Here is a 27,249-nt window from a genome sequence, read left to right as displayed (position 1 = left end):
CAAACGATGTTAATTCTAATTAGTAAAGAGTACAATTTTTATCCAGATGAGAATCCCGGTGGCGTTGATCGTCAAACGGAAAGAGTACGCATGTTTCAACGATTAGACCTATGCGGAGTTTAAACACAGGAGGTTCAGGAAGACGTATTTGCACGATCGATGCTACTCGTCCATCGCGATGAGCGAGTTTACCTGCCCGTCGTCGGTCGTTAGACTTTTCAACCTTGAAGGAAGACCTTCTCAAGGCGAGTAGACGCCGCGACACGTCCGGCTAAATCGGGAGGAGAGTTCTCGGAGCTAGACTCCTCTTCTGGAGTATATACGTGGCCGTGAAGTGGTCTTCGAGACAGAGCAAACGCCCCGTGATTTTTTAAAATACGCGGCTTGTGCTGTTGCGTGTCCGCGAACGAACGTGCAGACGCGACCACGTGTTTGCTTAAAATCTTGACGCATGACCGGGACGATTTGTTTTTCCATTTCCAGGGACGCGGCTACTTGCCCGTACACCAAAATAGATCGGTAACATAGAAAATATAATAGAGATCCGATATTTTCACGATTCCGTGTTTGCAACAACCTCGAAAACGCGGCGAGTCGCGAAAATTTCAATTATTTTCTTAGATGACAGAGGTACACAGTTTTCCACGTGGAATTTATGCGAATACGTTTCAACCTTTACGAGTTGAATATTCTTTACGTAAACACTCGAGTCGATAACTCGGTCAGAATCGTATAAAACTTTATATCTCATTCGTACGAATGAGATCTTAGTTGTAACTTCCAGAACTCTATTTTAATCAGTATACTTCGACTCGCAGATCGCCCGATAAGTCGCGTTTTTGACCTAGTTGTTCCACCCCTTTGCTCAAAATTTCGTTGGTTTTTCCTCACTCGTAGCAATTATCGAACGATTAGGGCGAGATCCGATCCTGTTCGTTCGCCAGTAGAAGAGTCATCGTCCGTCCTTCGTCGATCTTGCGCTATTGGTGACACACCGTGTTCGTTTCCTCCTTCTCGATCCTCTTTCGTGGCCAGTCCCGGCTTCAGAGAAGGACAGACCTACGCGTCCTACGGACCTTCGTCGCGGTATGTACTTAAATACGTGGAACGAGAAGGCTCCTCATCTCGGACGACCGACCGCAGTGCATCGTATCGTATTCTGCCGCCATTTGTCTTCGCGATCCGGGATTACGTTACCACGATGATACACGATGACATTTATTTTGGGATTTGTACGGGTCGCCGTGGCCCTTTTCTCCGCGTTGTATCCCGCGTGAACGCGTCTTTCGTCGGACCTGCCTACGCGTACGTCGTGTAATGACCGAGGAATGTTCTCAAAATTCGCTCCCTTAATGCATATTAAGGGCAGCGATATCGATCGTGCATCGGCTGTGGCAGATCTAGCGAATATATCGCGAAAAAAATTCAGGGGATTTCGAGGATTCGAGCACCGCCGCCCCTGAAAATTGCAAACAGGAATAGAATTCTTAAATTGAATATTTATCTCCATTAACGATGTAGGGTGAATTTCAACCCTTAAGTGGGACTCTCAATCTCAACTGAATTATTTTACTTAACGTTGATTTCTACCAAATTGGTAAATGGAAATCAATTTTCCTTCAAAGCATTAAGGATTAAAAATACTGTATGAAACATTAGCAATTGGAAATGGTGTCTCTGCATTACCTCGAATAACTACTAAACGACCGTTAACACGCCTCTTATCTAAACACGTTGCGACAGAAGATCGATCGTGGTTCGCGATCCGAAATTTAACAATTCCGTAAAGATTGTGTAAACGCAGATGCAGTTAAGAAGCCAGCCCTACCCCCCGAGATACGGAATAAAAAGGGAGCGCGTGGCAAAGATCAAACAGCTGGATCATCTCGTGCGTGCGTGCCTTTGGGTAAGGATCTTTTTCTTGCGGAAAAGGTGGGTACGCGCTCGACCCAGGTGCAACCTCGGAAACCTTGGAAGGCGTGCGTGACAATGCTCGTACGCGCGTGTGGGATTCGTCGTGACGTGAAAGTCGTTCGGAAGAAAAGAAGTATACGGCTTCTTTTCCAACGGAAGATGACGTTCTGACCCCCTCCCCCCATCGGTACCGCAAGGAAAACAGAAAAACTAACCGCGGCTGATCGACGGGCAAGCTCATACGCTCGAACACAACTTGTTGACAAGTTAAAAACAAAAAATAGGAATGATTTTTTGGTACTAAGTAACCAACTGTGTGGTCGACTCGTTGCATTTATTGAACGTTCCCCAGGCAAGAGCATACAAAGTAACGACGAAAAAGACTGACCATTCGCCTACAATTTCAAGGCTTAATCTACAGCCTCGAAGGCGTTCTAAATAAAAATGCTAAATGCGTATATATATTCTAGACGTTTTTTAAAAATTCGACCGTGAACAGTTCGTACAAAAGAATGGAAACAATGTAATCAACTTTTTCAAACAGTGTAAAAACATCGAGTAAAAAGAGGATCGAGTTCGTCACATTTTGTCAGTTTCATTTAATTGTTACGTAAAATGTTTCATCGGATTTACATCCCGTATGGACAAGAGATTGTAAATGGCTTTTGATAATCGTTTCATTATTTAATACGCGTATGGGGGTATTGTATTAATGCCCGGTAAACGAGCTGCGTAACGTTTAAAAGGAAATAAGACGTGAATACATTCACGGCGCACGAGCTCCTAAAATAAATCGACTCGAGTATTCTGCACTTTACGGTTCTCCGTGTGGTATCGGACCGACGCGTCGGTTCTTCCGTTAAGAAAAAAAAAAAGAAGGTAAATACGAGTGTCTAGAAAAAATTCAAATGGTCGAGCGTCCACTTAGCGAGTACTCTCGACATAGTGGACACGTGTCTAAAGCGTGGCTAGAACCTTAACCACGTGTCAATATCTCAAGGGACGTTTGTTTACGAAAGTCATAGAGGAGGCGAGACGCGTTAGAGATTTTTATCGAAGATCGTCGGGAAAAAGTCGACGAGCACTCACTTACGCCTACCGCGCCTATTGGCCGTGAGTTCCTAAGCGCGTTTCGCGGTGCAAAAAGAACTGGAACTAAAAAAAAAGTAGCGAAAAAGAGTTGGTCGTGCGTGTCTCGTTCCTTTCGCGCGAAACGATCCGCGAAATCGGACTCCGTGGCGGGGGCCGTTCACCGGGTGTCATCGAATTCTGGTGTTTACGAAACGCGCTCGACGAGGGGGGGAAAAAAACCGCGGTCACGTGACTGGTACAGGCGTACACTTGTTGCGCACGCAGGGAAAACGTAGCGCGGGCAAAAATGGATGCCGCGGTTCGCGACTCATCGGTTCGCGACTCATCGGTTCGCCGTGACGCGCAAGAAACGGCAACGATCCCCGTTAATTCCTAGGATTCTCAGCGTCCAACGCGACGCGTTCCTTATCGAAGAGCTTTTGCGCGCGCAAGCACGCACCCTGGGCGCGTGGGCAGGCCCGAGCGGAGAAACCAGTAAAAGAGAGACTTCCCTCTCTGTCGTTTCGTTCCTTCTTCCACCGGCGACCGAATGCGCCGCGGTTTCCCGTCTCTGTTTATCCATCGGTTACCTTGCCGGTAAAAACAGCACGAGGTGGTCGGTCGCGCGAACGCGGGTAGGGGGATAGGCGTGGTTCCATTCTCGTAGGTGCACTCGGAAGCGATAGTGTTCGTGCGCCCACCTCGCGCCTACTGAACTCGGTTAGGCCGACTCGTACACGAAGAGGGGCGAGTCTTCCCGAAGATCGCGGGTGGTGGGGGTAGCTGGCACGGTGTCGCAGAGTGGGGAGAGAAGGGGAGTTAAGGTTCGCACACACGAAAATCAGTGGGGATGCTGCCTGTACACGTGTAGAGGAAGAGAGAGACGGAGCGCGAGAGAGGGGGCGAAGGGGGTCGAGCACGGCCGAAGGTGAAACCCGCGAGCCGTCGTAGCCTCGCAGTCGGCGCGAGACCGCGCTACTGGAAGGGTCGGTGTGTTGTCATATATGTGTATGTACGCAACGCCTCTCTCAGATTCTCTCTTTCCACCACTCTCGCTCGCAGTCGCCACGCTCAAGCGAGACAAGCAACAACGACCAAACAAAACCATTAGACGAGCCAGCGAGCTTAGAGAAAAGACGAGGAAAGAAGAGACGAAACCGTGGCCGCGTGTCGCGAACCACCCTTTCCCGCTCGTCGAGTCACCCGGACGAGAGAGAGAAAGAGAGAGAGAGAGATTTTTTTTGTCAGCTCGTGCGCAAAATCGCGAGTCGAGGCCTCGGCTCGCCGCGCGATCGAACACGAAAACGTCGCCGATCGCTCTAGGATAAACTCGCGGTGTTCGATATCGGGCGCGATCCGAAGAGACAACGCACGATCGGTCGTTGGATACCGACGGGACCGAAGAAGTCTGTGATTCCGATGTGCCTGGTTGTATATTATTTACGAAACGTATCGGTTCGCAGCGTGTTTGTGCGAACAGAACTGAGGAAGGAGTGCGTGCGCACGAACGTGTGTGTTCACCGAGCGAAGGATACGCTTTCCGGTGACGTTCGATCGACGATCGACGAGGAGAACCACCCCGTATCCTCCGTTGTTCGTAGTGCCATTTCTTCGACAGGAGTAAATAAATTAAGTAGTGAGAGACGGAAGACGAGTGACGTGCTGCCCGCCGCAGAGATAGGGAAAACGTAAACGAGAGATAACGGAGGCGCGGCCGCGTATTGTGTGTGATAATCGATCGCGATCGATCATCGGAGGATTCGTTGGTGTTAATTGTTGTTTAATGATAGTCGTATATTATCTCTCGGGTTGTGTTGCCGTCCGTGGAAGAAACTCGTTGCGACGGGCCGGAGACGATCGCTGGCTGTGATAACGAACGCTATTCGTTCGAGTAAGTTTTAGTGCCTGCCTCTGTGATTCGTGACATTATTGCCATCGGTAGTTACGTCCGTAAGCGGCCGTCGAGCCCTCTTAAGTGTCACACGCTGGAAGGAGTTGAATTTCGAGAGCATCGGATGCGCGGGAGCCTTTAACGACCACCGGGTAAGCCATTCAAAGGCGACTTTACTTTATCGAGTTGTATCGTAATTATTTGACGTTCTCCGATTAAATTCAACCTACAAATTTATTAAATTAAATAAAAGAAAAATAGAGTCCACACTGGTGAATCGATAAAATGCTAAATTGGTATCTGAACACGGTTCCAATTTTAGTTCTTTTGCTTTTTATCAATTACCACGTGGTACTACCAACACTCTATGGTTTCTGCTCTTTTTTTTTTATTTCTCACGACAAGTTTACGATCTTTGTTGGACAAACGATACAAAGATCCATCGATGTTTTAATTACCTAAAACTTTAAAGTTTACAAATATAATAATAAATTTGAAAAAAATACTATCATACTAATTAAAAGGAACGACAAATAATTATGGTAGAACACAGTAGTCCGTAACGTTGACATTGACGTCAAAGAGATACACGGTGTTATCTACGCGTGAAGTGCCCGTGCAAAGGGCCGTGCAACCGTAATTATCGATACGAATTATTATGTCCGTCGAATTAAAAATAAATCAGTGGCGCGTTCGATCCTATCGTTTTTACGCAACGAGATGCGCACGCGCGTTATGCGATTCTCAGGCCCTCGAATTACGCGATCCGCGGCAAGTGTTTCGCACAGAGATGGGCAGAATGTGATTCGAGTAATCGACGATGAATAATAACTCTGCATAGTGATTTCTTCGCAACTATATTTGCAAATGTATTTTCACCCCTGCACTGTGAAAATTCGATTACGTTAAATCAGACCGCAATTTTTATTTGTTTCGTGAATTTGTATACGACTTAATCGTAACAAAAGAATTTAAGTGAACGTAGCGAAAGAGGTCTATGTGATTAAGTAATTTTAACATCGAAATGGAGTACGTTATACATGGTGTTTCCCACGTTTCTAGTTATATCATAGGAGTGTAATTTATAAAAAAATATTATACGAAGTTTGTAAATGCTTTATTAGAAAATTATAGGCAAATATTCGTTGCAGTCTGAGACACGTCAAGCACAAACTGTCGATCGTGTTTATACTATTTGTATTTATACGATGTTTTTTAATTTAACGATGATCGCACGAAATGAAATTTTCATTTGAAAATTGCGACATCGATATACGTTGTATAGAATTTATTGTGCTCCGATATTTTTTACAATTTTACTGCACGTCAAAAACGGAACATTCGTTGCACGAGTTCTTCGTGTGTATTTACTCGTGAATTGTAAACTTCTTATTTTAGTACTTCCCATAAGTAAAAATTTGAGAAGCGCGAGTGACTTCAGGCCACGTTCAATATTTGCCCATAACTTTCTAATAAAATATTTGCGGACAAACTCCATATAACACCTTTTTTTTATTTTCGTTCGTAGATTATGCTCCTACGATTCGTCCAGAAGAAACGGAACCATTGAAATCGTTCAAATAATTCGCCAATATTTATTGACAAAAGAAACGATAAACTTAATCGGATCACGAGTTTAATCTATTCGTTAAATAATGAAAAATAGTTCTGTTAATCAAAATACTGTTACAGTCAAATATTTGAGTAGTTCAAGTACTCCGATCGTCAAACAGCCATTATATTTGCGGAACAAATAATTCGTCAAGAAGTTTCTATTCCTTGAACGATAATTTTTAATACAAAAATTAAGATAATCCGTCTGCCTTGAAATTGTCACGCTTGAAGATTATAATTAATCGAGACCTGTTTATCTTTTATTCTTTATTCGAAAGCTTCGTCTGGATGAGAATTGTGCCCGTCTCTGCGTCGTTCTGCGCGCCTGGATGCGTGCAAATTGCACGAAAATAAAGTTTCGCGTGTAAACAGTTTAGCGACGCGATCGCCAATAGTTGATATCAAAGCCGCTTTTTTTGTTCACCCTCTGTGGAGTGCGTTTATAATCCGTGTCAGCACAACTCGCCTCCCATCGTCGCGTGCGAGGGCGGTTTATCATCGTGCGCCCCGGGCTCGTTGGAGCGTCGCGGTGCTGAGCGTCGGAAGTAGAGCGGATGCGCGCGTTAGGGTGGACGCGTATGAACATCTCTTTTCACGCTCGACCTTTTCCCTTCTACGACGTCGTAACGAATTTATAAACTCGTTTAATTTTACCATCGACAGATCAAACTGTACGGTTTCTCTCTTCCCAGCGACGATTCTTTCCACGGAAATTCACGATCGCGCGATCATCGCCCATCTTGCTCGTCGTTTTTAAGGCAATATTTGCATTTCCTTGTTTCTTACAAAAAATAACTGTTATTATATGTTCTTAATTTGTTTGCCCTCGATTGGTCCCCATTTGTAAGACTCGTTAACGATATTTAGGAAGTGCGTGTAGATTTCGAATTAAAAATGGTCTTGTCCAGGATAAATTATAGAATTTAATTAAGATTTAATTAAACTGCTTCTTGTATGATTTATTAAAATGTTGCGAAAGTTTCCGTGAAAATTATTAATCGCTTCTGGGTTCGATAGCCTTGTGTACAAAAAGTAATTTATTCGTGACACATGTTTAAGGTTCGAAGCGAGTGTATCGTTGAATTAGTTCGAGTCGAGCGACGACAGATCGACAGGTGCACGACACGTCGTACGCTCGAATTCGAGAGGGTAGATCACCCCATTCGCGCACGGACACGCACGCATAGCAATAGAAATGATCTATAACTGTAATCAGCAGAAAAACTAATACGTCAGACAGAACGAAAGTGTGTTACAATCACAATAATTTCTACATACTGTTTGGACATTGTAGAATCTATAAAAAGATGAACCTTTTTTTCCATCGAATGCTGTAGTAACCGAGTCTTGAAACACAAAGTTTCAAACAAAAATGCGTACATAACCGTGCATGATTTAACAAAATATTTTCTGAAAACGATACGTTTAATTATAACGAACGTTCCGAACCCGGGGAAAGTTCGGAGCAGGGGAGTAAGCGGCACGTAAAGTGTTAAAAAATTTGAGTTGCACTCCGTTTGTTGGTTTGTCGGGAAACTCCGTGGGTCGTGCATCGTGTACCTGCCGCGTCACGTGCGAGGGTGGCTTAATGTCGGAAGTGGAGCGAACACGCGCGTCAGCCCAGCCACGTAGAACGATCTGCTACGACCAATCTCTTTTACGCGTGTCCCTTCACGGCTCGTGACTTTGATGCGCGTGCTAAGCGTGACGTGCGCGTGCTAATCCTTTGTGTCGATGTTGCCAGCGTACGAGCATCGCGCACGACCGTTCGACTAAAAATTCCCCTCGCGTAAATGAAATTCGCGCGCGTCGCAGAGCAGACCTGAATTTAGTCTACCCTTTTCCTTCCACTTCCGTTGTGGTGTCTCGATCGTTTCTTTGGTCCGTATCCACGCGCCGCGATATCGATCACCAAACAGACACCATTCGATTCCAACACAAATAACTTTGGACGATGACTTGGCTATTCGATTCGATTCTTTGCCTACCTCTGTTAGATTTCGAGAAACTTAACCCGATAGGTGTTTCATCCCCTATTCTAAGGGTGATTTTCACTCCTTAGAATGGGGCACCGTTCGTCTCTTTTCTAATTTTTGCGATGGGATAAACAGAAATTAAATTTGTTTCGAATACAAGAATTCCTGCAAAATATTTTAGATAATTTAACCCTTTGTACTCGGAGACTTTTCTTCGATCTACTACTAACTCAAGCAAACGTATTTTGTCCTATATAATCACTTCAAAACAATAATATCGTTGCCTTTCCTTAGAATGTACATCCAAATGGAGTTTGATATGGTTTGTTTTAAGATTCTATCATACCGCAAAGACAGCTCAAAAGCTAAAATTATAAAAATCGCACAGTCGAATAATAACCAGAAAAATGAAGGGAAAAAATTGTTTAAAATCGTTTGGTAGATAGTGGAACTAAAACACGATCACAACAGAAAACGGAGTATCGTGTCGCCCGTCGTGGATCGCGATCAGAGTTTATTGACGCTCGCTAGTGGTCAACGCAACGTTAATCGTGCGAACCGTAGCTCTATTGTCTTAATCGGCCCTCTCTACTGATAAGCGAATCAGTCGTCGGTGCTGTTTCGTCGCGTGAGAAAGAGACGAGGCGAGACGGTGCACCAGGTGTCAGGTGTCACGGCTGTCCGGTTTCGTTTGCAAACACGCCGAACAACAAAAACGTTTCTTGTCGATCCTTCTCGAGTGCTCTTCCAGGTGGTTGCCACCGCGTATGCTTCTGCGCGACGCGAGAAAATATTGTTTTTGCTCGTTGACTCCATAAAACGCTACTCGAACCCGATCATTTTTTTTATTTCCTTTTAGTCATCGGGAATCGTTAATACAGCAACGAAGGGTACTGTTACCGTACATTCTATCGGCCAATACGAGCGACAACGTTTTTTGCAGCGTTAACGCAACGTGGACGTTTGACCTGCGCGACAGGCGTGCCAACGTAATTCTGCGTTCCATTGGTCCGCGGTTCTCCATTCTATTTCATTCGGAAAAGTTCCAACGCGAAGCTCTTCGATCGGTACCTTGGAAAGTCGCGGTGGCCATTTTGGAGAACGTATGGGTATCCTGTCAAATTCCTGTAGAATAAAGTCTTTGAATATTAATTCCAAGGAAACTGCTGCAAAGGCTTTCTCTTTTATGTAATACTCATTTGTATCCTATAGAGCGAGAAATCTGTTTTTTCTAGTGTACGTGTTGTTAAAATAACGCACGGGGTTAATTGAAGGGCTATTTTTAAATTCCGTTGGCTAAGACTGATGTATGTGCTCTTAGAATTCGTTTTTTTTGTACGTAATAATTAAATTTGTAGTATTTATAGATTTTATAGAAAGGAGTTCTTAAAGAAACGGATTTAAGTAGCGCTGGTCTAAGGCTAGGCGCACATCGAGCGCGGAGCAACGCTTTGCATCGTATAAATTGAATGTCAATTTATTTACACGAATATTCATTTTAAAAAAGAAATAGATACATCGATGAAGTTCGACAAAGATTCGATCGGATCGGTTTCAACCGGTCGATACTGAAAAAAGAACGGTATGCAACGTGCAAAGGCCTCGGGCAATAATTAAGTTCGAATAAAGCCAAGATGCAAACACTGTTGATAAGGCTATTAATAACCTTGTACAGAAATATTAAATCGGCAAGGACAAAACGATCATGAATAGTCAGTAGCTTAAGACGATGCTGAATAGGAGCATAATCGTGATCGATTCCGTCCATATAGCCGACCCAACTTGTACGCAACGAACCACAAGAATTTATGCTGAAGCTGTTCGAGCGCAGTAATGTATTTCGCTCGATGGGGTGACCAAATTACCTTCGCACGCTCCAGCCAGAGTTGGTCAAATTTTATTTACGAATAACGAATACAAATTTCAGATTCGTTCGTAAACTGAATCGTTTCCGTTTACGTTTCATTCGCAAATTGTAATCCCTTAGTTTCTTTCTTAATTCGTTGATCGGAAATAGCTCGAGTATTAAATAAATTATGAGATTACCGATATTCTCCGGAGGAAAATTGCTTTTGTCAGTATCGACTGAATAGAACTGTGCTTGCAGTAGTGGAAACTGCACCCTAATAAGAGAAGTTCTGCCAGTTCCATCTACATACTTATTTCAATCGATTATAGGTCGATAATCGAATCGCCTGCTTCACTTTTCAAATTTTTAATATCTTCATCTATTTCTAAACTTATTACACTATAAAACAATTGGCATTTTAAAGAATCTGTTGCATGGTAAGTGGAAGAGAAGGATAACTTTATGAATTCACATGGGTCCAACAACTAAACTAAGATTGAGAGTCCACTTGAAGATTAAGGGTTCCATCAAACTTAATTTATGCGGTAGAGTTACATTTATCGGGACTAATGTCTCGGCAATCCCTGGTTTATTTCCGATCGAGATTCGGTGGGAGGAGTGCGTTGGGTGCTCGAACGAGGACGAGGAGGAGTACAAGTTTTCGCGAGCGTCCCTGTAGGTCGAGCATCGGTGCTCGGGAGACAAGAGTACGCGCGCGAACGACAAGCCGTGCGCGTAATCGTCTTCGGATCCGAGCCACGTATAATCTTATCGGCGGAGATAGCGCGCACTTTAATCCTCGCTTATTCTATTTCTGCACGGCGACTGTTCCGCCGCGATGGAAAGAGCGAGAGACGACCAATGGAAGAGGGGTGGGAGACAGGGGGAAGATTGCAGGGGCTGCGTCAGGGAGCGACCGAAAGGCCTTGGATCTGCATAGCAAATTGGCGATCGATATACGGTCACCGTACGGGGAATCGCGCGAGCCTCGAATTAAAGCTTATAACTTTCATGTCCGGCGCAATGTATCATTATGCGCAGGACGGCCCTGGTCTTGATGCAGCTGCCTGCATGCGGCGCGCAACCAACGCGCCAGCGACCGGCGGGCGCGAATATGTGCATAAAGCACGATAAATCGTCCACAGGAGATACCGATCGACGAATGACAAGTCGGGCCCCGATGGGCGGCGCTACGCGATCTTTTTCGCTTCCGACCTCTCTGATAGATCGGTCCCCGAGAAATCCTCAGAACGACACGTTCTATTAGACTAGCTTTGAAGCTGGGGGCACGATTTGTAGAACGGCACAGACGAGGTATACGAGTAGATTTTACGGACTTACGGACCTTACGAACTTTCGTGGTCCAATCTGACTGGCATGCTGACCGGAAAATTCAAATCGCTCTGAAAAAATTATTTTTGGCTGCGGGGGTCAATTACAATCGTTTATGGTCAATAAACATACCTCCGAAGTCCTACGCACTAGAAAAAAAAATTCTTTACCGAAAACACAATGTCTGACCAGAAATGATTCCCCTGATGTTTATCGTAACTTCTGATGTTTCTGATGTAATGGGGCTCTAGAACCCCAGAAAAATGGGCCGAAAAAATGCATTGGACGCAAGGTCTACAGACGAAACTTTAAACGTTAATAACTTTGTAACAAAGCCTCGATCAACAAATTGGTATTCTTGATTTTCGTTTTATTTTGTTGATAACGTCGTCCTAAACATCACTCGACGATCTCTAGAATCCAACATCTTTCGAATATCCTAGAGACACCCAGATCGAACGTCTTCTGAATCACAAATAGAGGTTCCTACGCCCCTTCCACGTTGCTTCCCCAGAACTCTTAGTTACTCTATGGAACCACGAGTCAGAATGGTATCGTCGATTGACGCATCCGAGAATCCAGAGGGCCAGTAGCACCGCGAATACGAATTCGTTCGCGTGGTGTCGATAAATCGATCCCAGGGGCTGATTGAACCGGATCCACGGATGAAATGAACGTCTTCCTCGGCGGCCGCAGACGCACGCTGCCCGCCAAGAAGAGAAAGAGAAAACGGTTGGGACCGGTATCGGGATCGTTGCCGATTCGTTCGTGCAGGGATGTTCGAACACGAGCAATCTCTTGTGGCGCGGCGCCGCAATTAGGAAATCCATTTGGCGTAATTGCGCGAACGAGCGTTGCTCGCCGGTAGCTCGCCGGCGCGCAGCTACCGCGCTTAATCAAACGCCCGTAGTCATCCACTTGGCCATTTACCTATACCTATAGACCGATATCGAGCTGCCAGGCGTACCTGTTCCCTGTTCGGTACGCGCCACGGATGCACACGGTTCGCGAGATACGCATCGGGCGAGGTCTCGCGAGCCGATTCCATCGAACGATTCGACGAGATCGGGTCCAGTATCCGCGCCGATCTCGCTAGCCAATCGACGATCCGCGCCGTGATCGACGGGGACGATAACAAAGATGACGGCGTTGATCGTTGACGATCGTAATGGCCTCCGATCAACGATTTAACGATCATCGTTTGGCACTACGCGAAACTGGTACCGTCGAAATGCCGGCTGTTCCAGATTTTAACGTTGGCCAATGTTAGTAAATAACACTTTATCCAAGAATATAGTGAAATAAATCGGTATATTAATTACGGACTCTATAGCTAAACTGTTAGTTAAACAAGACTGTTCTGTACACTGAAAGGTCCTGCAGATCCAAATGAAAGCCCACCAAAGTGTGTTCCCAGATGTCGAGGAGCTCGTAGAAAGCAGGACCTTATCGTCGATACCAACAGTCAGAGTCGCAAAAATTTAATATTGGAAACTGAGCTGAATCTTTAATATATCCATTGATACGAGTTAGGCCGCCTATCAAGGTTAATTTGCCGCGAGCCTTTTTACGGCATAATGCAAAGGAGACGGTTAGGAAACCGGTTGTTCAAATCGTACTCGACTGTTCCCAAATTTGTACCTCTTTGAACGCGTTCACTGTCCGTGACCCGTACATGGGTCGCGCCGCTGCACTATTGGATCGAGCGTCGTGTGACCGGACAGCGAACGCGTCGGAAGTGGTAAATTTGCGATTGAAAATAATACAAAAAATCAATTTAAACTCTTATTCGAAGTTTCGAAAGCGAGAACGGCAAAAAAGTAATAACGTTGCAAGAGAAAGTTCGCGGAAACACAAATTTCAATTTCGATCTACGAAGTGTGGGTTGAGCGTATTTATCAAATATCACTCTGGCGGAACGATGATTTAGAAAGACGTATTGTTCTGTCGAAGTTTCGGTGGAAAGGATGCGTCGGGAAGTAATGTAGGAACAGTACCATTTAAATTTCAAAATAGAAAGCTGGACTCTAACGAGATTGAAATTAAACGTTCGGTTGTTACGCGCAAAGAAACAGTGATTCATTAGACTATTCAGAGCATTAGAAGCATTCGACGAGTTCTAGGAAGCGTTTTGCGCCGCGGCAATTTTCGAATATTAGTCTTGGGGAAACGAGTTTCTTCTTTCGATCAACGACGTCTCGATCCCTCGCTTCCAGTTCCCCGGCTATAAACAGAGATTTACAGTTCGAACATCGAAACGATCTGTTGTTCTTTCAGTAACCACGACCGTTGCTCGTGCAATTTCGAGCGTACGCCCACGGAAATCGGATGACGTTGGCATAATGATCGGCCATTATGGTAATCGTATGCGAGGGCAAATCTCACGCGATGATACACGCCGTGAATTGTCACCTGCGTGTGCAAAGAGTGTACACGCATCGGAGATATGTCATGCAAATTGCAGCTTCGACGCGCTCGTAGATCGCGCTATAGGCTATTACGTTCGAAATGCAATCGACTGCATAAAGGACATTCTGCATTGTTAGTCTAATGATCTAATGAACTAAACAGACGTCGACGGAAGAAAAGCTCGAATGATACGTTTGAACCGCGCGAAACGAGGCTGCGACGGTGAAAAACCAGCGACAAAATTTAGGTTACGAACGGTACTCGAGGTCGATTAGGAATTAACACGTTCCAGGAACGTGTATCTTTCGCGCGTCGCGTGGGGATCATTTTTCGTGCGTCGTTTGTTCCACTCTATCTGTTCGTACATAATCAGCGTCGGTGTCCGGATAAAATATTCCGGGTTCGAAGCAGTGGTTTTCAAATTCTTTTCATCAAAATTCGTTGACATTTAACTCTTAAGCGGATTATTGGGACCGCTGCGACTCTCTGCAAATTCAAATTATTAATTGTTTAATACATTATATCTCCATTAGTTCGTTATTTCTTAAATGCTTTAAAGGAAAGTTGATTTCCATTTATCAAAATCAACATTAAGTAAAATAATTCATTTGAGATTGAGAGTCCAAGGGTTGATACAGTTAAAATACAGTCGTGAAAGTGTTTACTTCGGATCGAATTTTGATCAAATAAAATTGACGTTAGCCATTAATTGTTCTACCATCGAGAGATTACGAATGTTAAGAGCCACTGGCTCAATAAGATTTAAAACACCGGTACGATACCGGCGATAACAACAACTTTGTAGGAAATTATAAGCGAAAAAACAGCAATGGATGCAATGGAGCGAGGCGTGTGAATCCTCGCGCGTTTAATTCGTCGAGCGGACGGTAATGGTACCGAACGGACCGGCTGCGTGGGTGGCAGTCCATGGAGTTTCTTCATCGGCTCGCAGGTGTAACGCTGGTTAACATACGACCAATCCCATTTGACGATATTTTATCCGCGTTGTCCCTGAGTCGATCCTCGACGAGAATCACGTGGAAAGCACACGCTTGCGTAAATCCCGTCCGTTTCTCCCGGTTTCTTCTCTCCTCGTGTCCTCGGGCGTCGTGGATCGTCGAATTATTGTCCTCGTGAATCTGTCCCCACGGCGTCGCGGTATAAATTTTCATTTCGTGCGTCGAACACCGTCAACGTTCACCGTTATGCTAATTCCGCCTGTCTCCTACGCCGTCCCGAACGATTTCGTTTCCTCCATCGTTTCGAGGAAGTCCCGATTAATGTCTACGATCGAAACCGACGAACGGTGCTCCTTAAGGGGGTGGACGGCGAATCAGAATTTTAAATGTCGACCTTTCTTCGACCCATTGACCGCGGACGACTTCAAAGCAAGACGCTTTCGTTTAGCATATATTTATCTAATTTATTTATCGTCAAAAATAATACGGAAAAGAAATTTAAGTGGGTGGAATACGTTACGTGATATTCGTGGAAAATCTACGCATGCATAACTGATCGGTTGTGCAAAAAATATGAAAAATAGAAAGCGCAATGCGGGTTGCATAAACCTAATTGTAAACGATTCTCTTTATTTAGCGATACAATAGCGTTGGTATTCGTCTATTATTTTATAAACTTTCGCTTTATATCTAATATATACATCTAATGTCTTACGGAGCAATTACTCGTTCCGTGTAAAGAACCATTTCGGGTAATTTTTCGATGAATCGTAGCCGAGATTGCGTTGGAAAAATTTAAAGAACAGCTTTCGAGGGTCGCTCGGTCTCTTTAATTCGAGGCGATTAAACATTTTCATATTTTTTATCTGACCGTTCGGATCTGCGGATCCACTGGCGCGCGTATGTACGCATTACCGGTTCACGGTACGCGAAAGAGGTGGAGTTTCGAGAAGATAGAAGCCGCGATAACGCGGAGGCAAAGGATAGAGTTGTTAACCGTACCGTGAAGCGTTGTGCAGGCGTTTGCCTGGCAGCGTAACCGGTGGATGAAAGCGAGGGTTGGCACGAGAGAAAAGCTGCGGAGGGGTTGTTCCGTCGACCTTGACCGTGAATTCATCCCCGCGCGCCAGCCAGCCAGTCAGCAGGTTGGTCGGGTTTGCACGCCAGGATGCACACCGGGGACTATCTCGTCTCGCCGTTGCTCCCCTCTAGAAATCAATATCGCATTCTCCTGTGCCGGTAGAAACTGTGCCAGCCTCCGATCTCGTCCGGGATACGCGCTTACGCAGCCCCCGTCTCCTCCACCGCGACTGTCCAACTCTAAAATACTCAATACTACTGTCCATTCGCGAGAAGTTGGCAAGTAGAATGGCATAAGGGACAGAGAGGAGTAGCTTATTCTACTTATCCCAATTTTGTCGTTTCACCAATCGAACTCACATTCCTTTCACTTGCCATCTTCTCGTGGACGCACAGTACATCGACTTGCTTCTATACATTCGTAGAAACGATCAGATCCCGTGTCCACGTGCTCAGTTATTATATTTTATAATTATACGATCGTTCACAGTGAACAAGTGTACAAGAATTGCTGCGTGGGATAAGCAACTTCGTCGATAAAAAATTATTATTCTACAGGCTGATAGTGCGTAATTAAAAAAGTAAAAAAGTAAATATTGATCTTTACAAAAGAAAATGATTTCTTATCGCAACAACACCTTTCGATAGTCATTTTTATAATCTACGAATATCCTACCAATTTGTCCAACACGTGATGTACACATTAAGTAATAAGGTTCGAAAACATTTTGAAATTAGTTCCACCTATTTGTAGCCACGATACGTTGTTGCGGTTCAACGTCTGCGGAGTCCGTTACAAATATTGCACGGAACGGTTACGCTCGATTCTCACTATAGCGCTCGAGGAACGCGACGTTTACGATCGACCGAAGAAATTGTAACACACGCTGCTGCTGAGAAGTATTTAATTGCTCTTTATGCACAGAGGAGGCCGGAAACGAAAGTAACAAATTTTCATGGTGATTTTTTTCTGACTCGTTTTTCCATTGAGCGTAACTCAGTGCACTAAAACGTGGGTAACTTTTATTCGATCGTACCGTTTATGACTAGTCGTTATAATAAAGTAACAATTTTTTGTATAAATATTTCTGCTAAGAAGCCATTACTTTGTGTTCTATCGTTGGGGTTATTTGTAACATACGTATTACGTTTTAATTACCAACAAATTTTCATCTCTATTGCAACATACATCAGCCCTGAATAGGTTAATGTGTGCAACGAATGGGAAAGTGGGATTTTCTTATAAAACTTTTTATTCGACGTATCGTAGAATGATTACAGGTGGATGACTCCTTTTTCTTTCCCAAATTACGTCGTGTCCCTTGAGTGTAGGTGAGAATCAAGCTTTACGAAGCACGTTCCAGTGTAAACCACGTTCTCCGACGAGAAACGAGTATGTTATTATGTAGATTTTACGGCAAGCATTGTTTCGAGTTAATGAATAGCTGTTTTTAACGAGAGCAGCTGAGATAGTTTGGGTCGGTCAGCGCGTCGATTTAATTAATCGTCCTATCGATGAACCGTTTCTTTCCGGTTACGAATTTTATCCTAAATCCGTCTTGAACTTTGTTTATTTCATCCTCTTTGTGCTAGTAGATTTCGAGAACCGAATGTTTCTAAAGCCTTTCCCGCTTAACGAACAGAACGAATTCAATCTCTTACATTGTTGACTAGAATTCAACAGTCCATTGTTGCAAGAATCAGGTCGCTACGAAACACGTTGAGCAGAACAGACGTCTACGAGTTCTCCTACCGAGCATAATAGTTCAGGAAAATAATTCTTATTCACAACTTTTTCGTTTTAGACGTGTAGTACTGTTTAGTATAGTATTATTAGATATTCAAACTGAACTTCCTTCTATATTTTTCCTCTTTGAAACTGTACATTTGTTGTGGAAAATATTTCTCGATCGTCGAGTTCGGAGGGTTAATCGCGTAATTATGCTATGTTAATTTTATATCCAGTATTACTGAATTTGAACAAACGTTGACAATATTCCCAGAACACCTCTGTGGCGTTACGATATTGTTACGTTGGTCCCAGCTGAACACGAGACTTAATTTTCGTCCGAGATTTACGATCGAACCGATGTAAATTTCAATTTTGCAACGTGTCGGGTAACAACCGCGCAGATATTATGTATTGCTCGCTATCGATTGGCCGGACCGTGATTTTGCGTCGATCGAGAAGCAAAAAAAAAAAAAAAAACGATAAAAAAAAATTGTAGAACCGTGTCTATCGCTGGATATAGCGATGTAATATACTTACAACGAGTCGGACCGATAGTCGCTCGTATCTGTCGACGTTCCGTGCCCACGTCTCGTGTCATACTCCCACTAACGCAAGCTGGTTTTAACGGAGTAATTAACGCCCACGCGACCGCGCTTAGCTGCCAAGCGCGATTGACTTTGCTCTCTCGGGGACAGGAAGATTTGTCTGCACGACGATTTTCGCGAAAATCTCTCTCGCGGGCGCGCCAGAAGCTATTTCGCGAAGAATCGCGCCCTCCTACGAGCGATCAATCCCGAAATATTAATAACAACGACCACAAAATCTTATACGAACGTACTACTTGTCTGGAGTAAAATGTTTCTAAAATTATCAGATTGAAAGAGGGTCCAAGAACATATTGTATTCCTCGTTAGCGTTTCAAAGCAATTTGTATGAAAGAAGTGGCTGGAGGGAGCCTAATACAAATGTGTAAATCGAAGGTGGTGTCTGTCGATGTTTTATACATTGGTAGATATTGTTGCCGCGAATGCATATACTTGGTAACAGCTCGTTCAGATCGGAATGTTTCTAAGAAATTGACAGGTGAAGGATAATTTCATAGGTGTTGGCCAATGAATTAATTAAAAAGCGAATTGAACGAAGATTGGACTTGGCCGGATTGCAAAAGCACGCCACCAATGCCATATGGAATATAAAAGTTTTTCGAAACTAAATACGAATCTATCGAAGCGGAATAAAAGATTGAAACGTTACTTCTTGCTCGAAATAAAATTTACTACGTTTAAGAGGGTCTTCTAGCAAAGTTGAAGACAAAAGTCGCGATTGGCTAAGGGTAGGTGGGACCTTAAAGTCGATCTTTAAACGACGGTGGCTTTAAATTTCGCTGCGAGAAGGTGCTTCTTTAACGTTTGGTATCGAACGGACGTTTCATCCCGGTCGTGTATCGCGAGAACCGCGTTCAGCGTGGTGAGCCACGAGTTGTCCCGACGACGCCGCTCTCTCCCGGAATTCCTGGTGTTTATATAGGTCAGGAGAGGCGCGTGGCGCCTATCGATCGACCCTGGAGTTGGAGTTCAAGGTCACGCATCTCGTTTCAAAGGCTGCGCCGCGCGCGACTCGCACACGTGCGATCCTGTGAATCCCTCGTCGCTGGCTCCGTTTCGATTCCACGCGTATATCGGCGAAAAATGTATAGTTCGACCAGCCTAAGTCGGTACTCGACGCAATGGCTACGACCTAGACACTGGAACGATAGCGTGGAATCGCGAAACACGTTGGAATTCGACAATACAGGATAGTCCAGTTCCAATAATAAATTTTCTTGTCTATTCGAACATTCTGCAAATTTCAAAAAATATAACAGTCGCAGGTTGAGTGTATAGCTAAAGTGTAATGAGATTCTCGAGTGCTTTGAGCCGTGGAGCAGCAATAAAGATGAGACCAGGCATTGAAACTATCGCTCAGACTGGCTATCAGCTGTTATGTGATACCGTTTAAAAGAACTAAGCCCATGAAAGGAGATGTTTATTTAACTTGTCGACTCGTACACGGCATCGTTAAATAGAAAGCATGTTACGTCGCGTTGTTTGGTTTTTTGCATCGATTTTTAGGAACGTCCTATCTTATTAAAGTAAAATACCTCGATTAAAAGTCACGTACATCGTGTCAAAAACCAGTCTTGGAAAAACCTGCGCTTCCAGTTATTAGGACCCGTATTAGACATTGTAACAAAATCTTTTTTCTTTTTATTGTTTTGTCATTCACGAAGAGACGCGTCTGCTATCGACGCGAGCTTCGGGAACGTCGTTTTATAAATAGCAAAAATAATAACGGACCAAGGTGGGAGCCCCGTGGCGTGCCCCAGAGGAAACGGCAACCGGTTTCGAGTAGTTACCGTGAATCTTAATTATCTGTAGACGACCTAATACATAGTTAGGTACCTGTCCACCGCAGTACGTTATCGCGATTACCTAAAAGCGGACAATTTGCAGAACAGAATATCGTGGTCAACCATATCGAAAGCCTTATTACACCGCGTATAAATTACATAAACTTTGCTCATTGAGTGCAGATACGGAGTTGGAAAGTAACGCAAGATTAGTCTCGGCGAAACCACGTTATTTCTCGCATATACAATAATGCTGGATACTAAGAACCAGAGTTTCCACGCTGCTATAGATTACAGGAGTTTATTAAAATTTTCGCCTAGACGTTGGATAAGGAGATTGAAGGTAATTCTTTGTATCGGTTCAATTTACAAGATATAAAATAGAACTAAATTTTTTTTAACGTAAAAGCTTTTGTTGCCATCGAGGTTGTTAATAGTATCCGAAATAATATGAAATACTTTTTTTTATACACATTTTTCACTTGCAGAACTTTTATAAAAACTTAAATATTATGAATTTATAGAAAATTGTATACTATTTTGGCTGGTAAAACACGTTTTATGTAATCAAAATGGAATCAGAAGTGTATGGTCACTAATATGAAATATTGCATGTTAAATCCGTTCAGGTATTCCATATTAGACACATCATTGTTCCTTGAGTTTTTATAAATATTAGGTTTACGAGATAGAAATTTATAATTTTGATTATTGTTGCGAAAATTTGATCATATTTGAAGAAATAAATGACAATCACGATTCTTTAATATTGCGGTGTCCCAAATTACGTATTCCATATTAGGGCAACTGACTCTGGTACAACCGGCGATCAGCATAAGTAGAAACAGCAAGTAATGAACAGACGCGCCAGCCAAATCGTACGCGTGTACGAGAAATATTAAAACTGAATTATCTTTGGAACAAAGTGTTACGAGAAGAAATTTTATTCTACGTTTTCGACTTATTTTAGCACGAGGAATCGCTCGTGCTATACTTTTTTTTAACCAGACACAGTTCACGTAATTGTTATTATTTTTCGTTTACAAAAATAATTTGTATACTTTAAATGTTACTAAACAAGTGTGTCACAATTGATGCACAAAAAGTTTTATAGTTTCTTTCTAAAAAAAATTCCGAAAAAGCTGTAAATCTCACATTCTAGACAAGAGTACCTCCTTAAAGCGTCGATGAAACCTAGGAGATCTGGTTGCAAAATTAAAATAGACAAGCGCGTGGATAAATAATTAGAGTTTAAAATTAATCCTGGAGAAAATGAACGAGATTGCGTTTACAGGGAAAATTAATACCAAAAGGAAAGGAACGGGGGAATAATCGCGGATGGTCGTGGTCGTGGTCGATTTACAATGATCGCTGGCGATCGAGAGTTCATTCCCGGGGTCCGGTTCATCCCTCGATCCGGTTATTGGCATCGGTTATTTCGCCCGTGGTTTCTCTAGCGACGTTACTCGCTTCCGTAACGGCCGCTGAACGATCGCCGGCGCTAGAACGATCGTTCTCTATAGTCGAACAGGTAGCTGGGTTGGGCCAGGTCGTTAAGTAGGTGTACATACCTGGCGCGATCGCGAAGTCGCCAAAGAGCCTCGGCTACCGGAGTTAACGAGTCTCGGCGATGCCTGAACGACATGGTCTCCTCTTCGTCGTTCTCGTCCGCGCTCTCTCGTCATCGCCGTTGTCTTCGTGATGTTCCCTTTTCCCTTTTATTCGATCCGCGCCAACAGGTATTTGGCCTCGACCGCGCGTGGGTAGACAGATACGGCCCGGGACGTGGCGGGGGAGGCTGGGAGGCGAGGGGAAGAAACGCATCGAGATATCGATGACCAACCACGCGCCTTCGGCCGAAAATGAGGAACGACCACCTTACCCTTCTCGTATGCTCCCAGAGAGAAAGAGCGTGAGAGAGAAACCAGGAGAGTTATCGACGATCGGATCTTCGGTTCCTCTGGTTCTCGAGGTGGGCTCACGCTTGACGTTCCCCGCTCAGTCGGCCAGTGGTTCCCAAAAAAGAAGTTGGTCGTTGCCCTTGCCGGCCGGAGCAGGGGTATCTCTACGTGAGAACGATCCCCGACGCGTCCTTTTCGAACGCGATAATACCGTTAATACGCGTTTTTCGTTACTTCATTAATCGGCGGCGACACCTGCCCCGCGAGAGACCCGCTAACCGGCCAAAACACGAAATCGACGACGGTCCTCAGCTGCGGGCATACTTTGTAATAAATTATTTCGCATTAAAGTCAACGAGGCATTTTAAGGCCCCGGGTATATCGAAAGCACGCGAATCGACGATCCCGCGGTGCGCCGTGATCGTCGCCGAGAGCAAACGCTTCCCATCGTTACGCGCTACTTTTAATTAATCCTCACCGTCACCTGGCCGACGAAAAAATTATGCCATTAACTGTCAAGACTGCAAATCCGAGTTTCACGTGGACGCTCAGGTGCAGAGGGCACCGTCCACGGGATGCTCGCGGTCCGTGTACACCTGTTACGAGCTGGACCTCTCGCTTGCCCCTCATTTGTAGGTATCCTGGCCCTCCCACCTCTCCCGTTATTTGTTCGTGCAGGTACCCTAACTGCTTATGCTCGCTCTTCTCCTCTCTTCGGGGACCCGCGGCCTCGCGCGGTCATAAATTCTCTTCGCTGCTACTTCTTCGCCTTGTTCTTTCCTCCTCCTCTGCCTCCTGCTTCGCATGCGGGGCCACCATATTCTACCGACAGTTTTTCTTCGCCTTATATCCCGTCTACGCGACTCTCCATTGTGCTGCGCCGCCTTTAAAAGGCACTTTCGTGCGTCCTCGCAGCACCGACCAAAGGGTATCGATGTTCGACAGTTTTCCTTACGATCGTCCACGGTGTTTACCTCCGAGCGCGGACTCAGGCAAATTTTATTTCCGTATAACGGATATAAACGTTACGACCCTCTCCTTTACGCTTCTACGGTCGCAAAATTTCATGCGTAGAACGGATAAAAATTTTCGATTCACTCGTCCTGAATCATACATTGTGCACGTTTTTCGAACGTTCCAAAATTATCAATAAAAACGAGAACTTTTACTGCGTTTGCTACGATTAAAATTAATTAATAACTTCGTTGCTCGTTATTGTAAAATAGACACGTAATGGTCGAGAAGGTTCGGTGCACAGTATTTCGTATCTCTTCGTGTATCATGTTTCAGGATTAGAATATAAACGTGGAAAGTACACGGACGACCACCTTTAGAGGCTCTATATGTTTAATAAATAATAGCACCGATAGCAGGAACAATAATTTCAATTAATTCCGGAAGTATTTACATTCCTTTCCGATAGCGTGGCGATAGTTTCGTTTCGATCCCGGGCTGTCTACCGTAATTTATTCGGCATGAAACTTCCACGATCCGGTCGCTGCTTAGCACGTCTAAATCGACGATGAATACTTATAACTGTAACGAGATAACCGATAATTATCAGTTGAGACTTTCCAGAGTCGATACCAGACCGGCGTTATCGATAGATAGGCGTTAAATATCGTAATCGCGGGAAAATAATCGGCATTCAGGTGTAATCAGCGTGTACCAGCTGCACCGATAAGAATTAATTGGCGTACATTTTCATTTTCTTTTATATTTTTCTTCGTTTTCCCAGCTTCCCTTCGTCACTCTTCGACGGTAGCCTGCGGTGGATCGCGATTATCGCTTCGATCGATCTCGAATCGATATTTCGCGCCATTGTATACGATCGAGGCACGGAATCGTGCTATCGATCTCGCGACTCGACGAAATTTCAACGCGACAACGAGTTTCGATGGTTGGAAGGCGACGCTGTCGAGCGTGGACTAAGTTCATTCGTACGACTTTAATGACGCTAATTGCAACCGGTTATTATAAAGGGCGAGTCGCGTGAAAATTTGTGTCGTCGCCAGTAGTGAATCTAGACACGGACTTGGGGCAAATTTTACTCGCGATTATAAATTTTTTTAATACCTGTTTAAAAATTCCGTGAATAGATTTTAGTTTGGAAATGAAATGAGTTGAAATGTTTGATTCTTGGAAAAGACTCGAAATCTGGGGTGTTACAAACGCTCGTGAGCCTTCTATTTCCGTTAATATTTATTCGTTTATTTATTTCTATAAACGGAGATGACCAATTAGTGTACATTAAGTTATGAATATTACAATGATGTTCGAACGTGACGTAACGAGTTTGCACAATGAGAACAATCCGGTAGTTGAATCTGTGGGAACGATTTCATGAACAGTAAATCCGAAGGAGATACGGGATCCGTCAAAGAAATCTAATTTGCTATTTATATTCGCGAGATTACGTATTTCGCTGATAGGATCGGTATTGTATAGTCTAGAGTCAAAAAACAACGAGAAATCTGCCAATGACTATCATTTTGTAATTATACCTCGAGTATCATAGATGGAAACAATGATAAACTTTTATACAATTAAAGCGATATAATTTGATTTTGTAATTCAGCAAATTTTCCGAACAAATAACGTATCGAATGTTGTTATTCAAAATGCTTGTCTAGATAAGAATTTTGCCCATCTTTGGCGCCAATTGCGCGCTATCGTAACTCGCGTAATTGGTGCTAATCATTAAAGACACGTTCCGTTGGAATTTTTATACTGTGCGTTCGTCACGAATGTTAATTGTTTCCGAGGCACGTTCGCAAATAATTACGCGTAGGGTGTGATTAAAATAAAAAAGGTATCGTTTCTCGCGAGACTTTTTATTTGAGATCGCTCAGCCTGTCGGATAACTTAGAATATTTTTAGGGGCAATTGAAAATACTCGGCGACACTTTCGACTTTACAAGAGCCGAAAGAAGAAAACAAATCCCAGGATCGTTGTAGAAAAATAAAGGAAACGCCCGATGTTTCTGAATGCGTGCGAGCTTCAACGATGGAACATGTCGAATTATACATTCAAATGGGCGGAAGACATATGTTGAACATTTCTTACGATGAATAAAAATATTCCCGTAACGTGAATGTGTGACCGCTTTATACAGACGAGGTACATCGACGATAAATTAAGCGTTAAAACCGCAGAGATAGATGGTTTTTACATAACCGTACTCTTTCTCGTTGTACTCTTTCTAAACTTGTACGATGCGAGCCGCAATGTAATATTCGCAACTGTTTTTATCGTTTGCGTGACTAACGACGATTTTCAGTGTTCACCATTTAATCAATTTAATCCTTAGTAAGCAGTATACAGGACGTTACACGTAATTGCAATTTTATTTTGTTCAATTAACATTGCTGATATACCGAAACTAACAAATTTAAATCACCCAACTCGACGATTTATTTTCAAAGATACAGAAAACGGTTATGAGATGATAATTTTTCAGGAACAACGTCTCTAACGAAGGTAATTTTTTTCCCAAGACTGACCACCAACGACGCGTCCGTCGATCGTTAATTACCTTCCTGGAAAGCCCCGGCGAGAAAAAGATTCGGTTTCTCGTAGCTTTAGCCTCGGAATATCCTCTTAATTCGGTTCCATTCGTTAGGCGCGCTTCTCGCGAGTAATGTCGATCGTCGGCGTCCAAGTGGCTCGGTAACGGGTCTATAAATTCGCGGGAGAATTAGTCGTCGAAATAGGAAGGAACAGGATTACCGTGGCCAAGGAAGGAAGGAGGAAATCCCCGGGGATCGATACTCTGCAAATTCGAGCAACGCCGATTAATTTTAATTGGACCGTTCGTCCCGTCCGTCGCGTTTATTTTTTCTCCTTTTCGAATATCCGCCTCGCGGAATATCTTTATCGATCGTGATTTACGTACCGCGATCGTTCCATTAATCGGATCTGCGTACGTGAGGCCGCGTACACGGCCCGTAGATTATCCGCGACGAGATGACGGATAACGCGTGTCTCTTTCGTCAGCGATCGACGATTCCCCACCGTCTCGATTCTTTTTTCGCCCTCGAAGTACGGAGTTCCCCGTCGAAGGTCGAGATTGAGATTTCAAGCGACACACGGCGTTACGCGGGGTGTCCGTTGGGTCGTGGTCGATTTTCGATGGCTCGTTCCCACCCGATTTCTTCTTTTTTTCCCCTCCCGGTTCCCCGGGAACTCGTTCGCCCCGCGAAATAAGAAAAGTCGCGTGTTACACCGGCCTCCTTGGCTGGGACTTTGCCCTTTGCAACGATTGGCCCGTTGCATTACGTCATCTCTCGGCTACCTGCAGTCTTGAAGGGAACGAGAAAACGAAGAAAAAGGTAGCGCCTCGGGTCTGATGCAAACGAGCGAAGTAGGTCGTCTTCCTAAAGCCTCGGCGTCATCGGAATCCTCGGAGACCCTTCTTAGGGGTTCTCAATCTGGTTCACGGGTCTCGTTCTCCCTTTTCTTTTTAGCGGCATTGCGGGTTCCGCCGCGTTGCATCGTTAACGAGTCGCGTGGCGTGCGACGGTGCCTCGATTTTTCAAAGATCGTTACCCTCGATGACGAAATAAACGGACCAGAAACCGTCTTTCGCGTTTCCGGGCGCCTCTCGACCACGTCCTTTATCGATAAGGGCGCTTTTACGCCTGAAATTGAGCGCAATCTTCAAGGGAAGCGGCTAACCAAATACGGAAGTAGGTCGACGTATGATAGTTGGAAATCGTAGGTGTGTTTCGGAACTCAAAATGTCTGCTCGTACTTCCGTTAAAATTTTCAACGTACGGAGCGAGCAACACGTTTTGTCTCGTGATTACTATTTATTAAACGGTTCTATTCTTCGCGAAGTTGCTTAAATATTTTTATTAGCGGAGAATACTTTGATATTTCTGCTCCTCGGTTGCGAGTCCTCTTCGAAACACCCATCGACGCTTTAATTAAATTTACAAAATTGTATAAAGATTCTCAAACAAAATGCTGTACTATCAAAAATTTATTTCTAAAGTACAAATAATGCTAATTTGGTAACCGTTGAATATACATACTTTTCGACGAACCTCGTGTTCTTCTAATACTTGTAAAATTATAATAACATCGAACTATCGAATATTTCTACGTTTCATGCAATAATTTGATACCA

The 27,249-nt window shown here is 44.0% G+C and overlaps 1 protein-coding gene across 1 annotated transcript in view; it reads left to right on the top strand.

Moving 5' to 3' along the window:
- Positions 1-3,954: 3,954 nt before the first annotated feature.
- Klu (zinc finger protein klumpfuss) overlaps positions 3,955-27,249 on the top strand; it is a 62,045-nt gene continuing 38,750 nt past the window's right edge. Inside the window, exon 1 of the mRNA XM_076766744.1 lies at positions 3,955-5,028. The gene's annotated coding sequence lies outside the window, so the exon portion shown is untranslated. The remainder of the gene's footprint in view (positions 5,029-27,249) is intronic.

Source organism: Colletes latitarsis, chromosome 6 (genome assembly GCF_051014445.1).
Source record: "Colletes latitarsis isolate SP2378_abdomen chromosome 6, iyColLati1, whole genome shotgun sequence".
In the NCBI taxonomy this organism is placed as follows: domain Eukaryota; kingdom Metazoa; phylum Arthropoda; class Insecta; order Hymenoptera; family Colletidae; genus Colletes; species Colletes latitarsis.
The sequence above is the reverse complement of the archived record's forward strand: the minus strand, read 5'-3'. Positions and strand labels throughout refer to the sequence as shown.